Below are 5,327 nucleotides of genomic sequence, written 5' to 3' on the forward strand. Positions count from 1 at the left end.
TTTTCTGCATATATATATATGTGGAAGCATAACATTCATCAAAATAACAGTTAGTTGACCCTATAATGACTTGAAACCTAACTGCTCAAAATCAAAACAATGAGCCACAAAAGATAGGGAAAAAAAAAGTTTTTTTTTGCAGGGGGAAAGCCAACCTGCACCCCCTTACCCACCAATAATTAAATATACTAACGCTGAGGTAGCACTACAGTGGGGAAAAGGGCATATTCCCCGATCCCAACTATACCACGATCTTGTACTGGAAAAGCAAATTAATTTTGATCAGTTGAACCAGCTCTACTAGAAGATAATGACTTTCCTTTTTGGTGGAAAGTTGTGTGTCTGGAAAATATATATATATATATATATATATATATATATATATATATATATGTGTGTGTGTGTGTGCATATATATATATATATATATATATATATGTATATATATATATATATATATATATATATATATATATATAGACAGAATCACTACTAAATACCTAACGCCCAAAATCCCGATGCTTAGAACACCAAGACCACATGCCCGAAACCCCACAATACTGAATATTTAAAACTGCAAAATTCAAAATCGCGAAAGTTACCCAGCCAAACAGCACACACACATACACACACCTTTCCCCCACAACCAAACAATGCATCCTACACCAGACATAGGCAGGGGGGGCAAGCCCCCCTGTACCCCCCACACCCCCAACGTTATTATTCTAACTCCGAGATTGCACAAACAGACACACAAGGCAAACTCACACCCACACATTACAGTCCCTCACACACACACACACACACACACACACACACACACACACACACACACACACACACACCACAGTCACAACACACACTTACACACACTACACCCCTCACAAACACACTTACACACACATACTTACCTGAACCGCAACACCAGAAGCGCTAATGCAAAATCCCTTAACATCGGGATTTTGCATTTTGCGCTTCTGGTCTTTTGGTAATGAAGGGTTTCGGTCATCTGGTCTCGTTGTTTTCAGCGTCAGGATTTTGCACGTTTGGTATTTTGTGGTGATCCCATATCTATATATATATATATATATATATATATATATATATATATATATATATATATGTCTCAGTTTGGATTTGTCAACGGCATATCATGTTTACTAAACCTGGTGGATTTTTTTTAAATGATCAGCAAAGCAATGAATGAAGGCAAAATGGTACAGACCGCATGCCTTGACCTGGCCAAAACGTTTGACACAATTTACCACTCAGGTTTTGTAGAAAGGATAAACTGGGAATAAACCCGTGTCACCCGCTGGATTGCCAACTGGCTCATAAAAGGATGCAGATAATCAAAAGAGGGGTTGTTACCTCCACAAAGAGACCAGTCACCAGTGGAGTCTCCCAGCATTCTGTGCTGGGATCTCTCCTGTTTGGCCTCTATCTTTCTGAAGTAAAAGCCAATACCAAAGGGTTCTGGCTGAACAACTTTGCAGATGATTGCAAGCTCAGAGTAGTCATTGAACCCTCAAATTATTTAGCCATCCTTAAGGAAGGTTTGTCTCAAATAAATAACCAGATGCCAAAATCATGGACTGAAACTAAATGCCCAAAAATGCATTATTGTATCCTTTATGAAGTCATCAACCCCAGGGAACTACCACACTTACAATACACTCCTAAGTGTTGATACAGTTTTTTGGGTATTTGGGATCTTAAGTGGACAGTGACCTAACTTTTGACCAACATGTGCTTATTGTTGTAAGAAAGTCCTTCTATGCTGCACAGCCTATAAACAAAGGGATTCTGTTTAGATCTAGGAATGTCATTGCCACCCTTTACTCAGCCCTCGTTAGGTCAGTCATTGACTGTAGTGCCCCCTTTGGCATGTATCTGTCCAGACATATGCAACAACTGGGACACCCATAGAGATATCTTATTAAAAGGATACAAGGTCTAAATAAAATGTCCTAAATGAACCACCTCAAATCCCTGTCACTATCCTCGGTATCCTACAGACTGGTAAGAAGTGACCTGTGACCAGCATACAAGGCATCCTCCAACTCATTACTGATGGATTTACTGCACATTAACAAGTCAAGTGGCATCATAAATACTCAGTCTAGGGACCTACACCTCCCCTGCAACATCGACAAAATGATTTGGATGTACAAGTGTGGCTTGCAGAGGATACCGCGGCTGTGGAACAGACTCCCCATCCACATACAAACAAATTTAACTGCCACTTAGATCTATGGATGGGAAACAGAAAATGTACCACAGGAACAGAAAATGTACCACAGGACTGCCCACTGTACTGCTAATGGACAGAGACAGCTCCTAAATGCTTTATCCCATGCATGAGTCCCCTCAAATTATCTATGATATGATCCCAGTTGTTCTCATTAGGGGTAATTTATAATTATCAACCATGGGATGGGTAAGGCCACTCTATAACCAAATAGGATAGGTTATTTCAAGCACAAAAAGGGAAACTGGCTAGGCTTAAAATGGTCCACAAGGGCAGCAAGCCTAGTATTTACCTCTGAACCTATAATTAGGGACAATCAATGACACTGTTTATGTATTTCTATTTTTAACTTCAGAAGGTGACAAAATAAAATAATTTGAATCAATATACATTTTCTGAAGTATATACTTTAATAATTATTATTTATCAAGTGTAACCAACCACCCTTTCTCCATAAATTGTCGGTTTTATGAGGGAGTAAGAGAGACAGAACAGAGCAAATTATTGAGACAAAGATCAAGAAGTTTTGACGCATAATTTATTAGTTTAATATATAAAAATGAGTGGGGTAGGCGAGAGTTATCCCCTCCACCCACAAGCTACGTTTATCACATTTTAGGCATTCCCCCATAGGTCTCAATGAATCGGTACTAGTCAGGGACACTAATTTTTTTAAACTATTAGTACTATTAACTTGTGACATTGACAGAATAACAGAATGCATACATTTTCTCAAGTGAAAGAAGCATGTAAATATTAAGCATAATGCAAAATTTTTTCCAAGCGTCATCATTTTTTTGGGGGGTGGGGGTTGACAGGTACAGAGCTAAAACTGAATCAAAATCAAGGCCAGTTGAGAAGTATATCCCACCACTGTGCTACCACCGTCTCGTAAAGACAAAGAGTGCTCTCACTAAACGTAATCGCAATCAGAGCTCAACACTAAAAACATGGAGAAAGGCTATTCTGCAGTAATAAACCCATCTCATCGTATTTGGCAGATAAGGCATATTTAACGTCTTACTTCCTAACAAGTCTCTCAGTTTTACCATCATAAGGGTTATTAGGGGTCGTCACCTTTACACAGTCACAGATATATATGCACTTCTTGCCAAGTTACTCCACATTTGAGAACAGCGTACTTGACCTGATTTATTAAAGTTTAATGTTAGGATTTTTGGCTACAATACTCAATTTAAATACAGCGGTTTATTTTCTTAAAAAAAAACGAATAATTCTGAAGCATGTATATATGCACAGATACATAAATATTTTACCTTGCTGCTTAAATCTGTTGAGCTGTCATGCTACACGGGAAAACGTCGTCCCGTCGCTATGTAAAACTTGGGGAGCTAGAACAACGCCACCGCCTGTTGCTAGGGAAATTCCATTTCATATATATAGGGGAGAACCTAAGTGAAATACTAGTGAATTCATGAGATTTTAAAATGTATACGGTAGTATATTTTCATTTGTAAAGTCCAACATGTGTTATACAAGTATTCATTTGTTAGTTTATTTTATGACGTTTCTATATTATTACTATGTTTCTATGCCCATGCATAAAATATCTGAACATTTGTTGGGCTCTACAAAGAAGTGGTTGTGGCGACTCAAATTACAGAAGTTTTTTGAGGAAGTTGAATTGAGTGTGTGGCTTTGGAGGATTGTTGTGCCAGGTCGGAAACTTCGTAATATCCACCACTACTACCCGGGCTGTGAGCATTAAAATCATGCCATGGGGCATACCTCACGACTGTCTAGATATCTGCTGCAGAATGCCCAGATTTTCGCCTCATATTTTTGGTCAGTTCCTCATAAAATTTGTGTTTTTATGGCAAATCAGTCAGGATTGAAGTAATTAAATACTAGTTTCAGACTTCATAACGTCCAGAAAATGCATCATGCTAACACATAACCTATTATTCTTGCAACTTTCTAAGTTTTATAAGAACAATATTTAAAAACTGTCCCTATTTCTGGGCCTTTGTCCCCCATTATTTTAGACTTTGTCCAGATTTATTTTTTTGTGCTAAGAGGTTGGCATATCTCTCTCTCAACAGTCCAGATTTTTGCCTCATATTTTTAGTCTGTTCCTCATAAAATTTGTGATTTTCTGGCACATTACTGAGAATTGAAGACACTAAATAATGGTATACATTTGAGTTTAAGCCTTTATAGGTTCATAGGTAGGTACTAGGCTATTGTCCCTAGGGCCTATATAAGCCTAGCCAAAAAGGTACTCTGGCTTTCGCCACCCAAGACAATTATTTTCCTGTGTCCCTGTTGAGCAAAGCCACAGAAGTGTCCCCGGGGTGAATTTCCTATTTCCCATCCAATCATCAGGATTTTTTTTGGAGTGCTAATGAGGAGCTTTGTTTGATATAGATAGGTAGTTTGTTCCAGAGTATGGGAAGTCTCTGGGACAGGAATCTATCCCTCCAGCATGTTCTGTTTATTGTGGTGACAAGGTTTAGGTCCCTAGAGCATGTAGCTCAGAGGGATTGGGATTTCTTTATGTGGAGCATGTCCAACAACTCTGGGTTTGACATAGCTTTGTATGTTAGGCAGAGATCGCCTCAGAGTAGGCGATATGCAGCCTTCAGAAAATGCATGCTAACTCAAAACCTGTTTTAGCAACTTTCTAAGTTTATAAGAGCAATATTTAAAATGTGTCCATATTTTTAGCCCTCTGTCCCCCATTCTTGTAGGCTTTGTTCAGATTTGTTGCACTAAGGTTGAGAGGTATGGGGGGGTCTTTAAAACCATAGTAAAGCATGCCTTTGTACATCTTTGCTCAAGAATTCAGGACAAAGCCAAAAATAATAAGGGGCAAAGAACCAAAATCAAAGACAATTTTTAAATATCACTCTAATTCATTTTAAAAAGTTGGTATTGTATAGCAGGTTGTGCATCAAACACAAATTTTCTGAATGATAAAAAGTGTGAAACTCTCTTAACGTATAGCAATCCTCAGTCATTTACCAGAAAAATCAAACATTTTATGGACAACTGGGCAAAAATGTGAGGCAAAATTGGTGACGTTCTGCAGCTTTCTAGATAGGTCAGTAGTCTAT

General features: G+C 38.3%; 1 protein-coding gene across 1 annotated transcript in view; it reads right to left on the minus strand.

Annotated features, from left to right (window-relative positions):
- The window catches only part of DNAH1 (dynein axonemal heavy chain 1), a 5,225,710-nt gene extending 5,222,107 nt beyond the window's left edge, over positions 1-3,603 (minus strand). Inside the window, exon 1 of the mRNA XM_044076389.1 lies at positions 3,528-3,603. The gene's annotated coding sequence lies outside the window, so the exon portion shown is untranslated. The remainder of the gene's footprint in view (positions 1-3,527) is intronic.
- Positions 3,604-5,327: the final 1,724 nt, after the last annotated feature.

Source organism: Protopterus annectens, chromosome 7.part0 (assembly GCF_019279795.1).
Source record: "Protopterus annectens isolate FY-2018-M chromosome 7.part0, PAN1.0, whole genome shotgun sequence".
Lineage (NCBI taxonomy): Eukaryota > Metazoa > Chordata > Ceratodontiformes > Protopteridae > Protopterus > Protopterus annectens.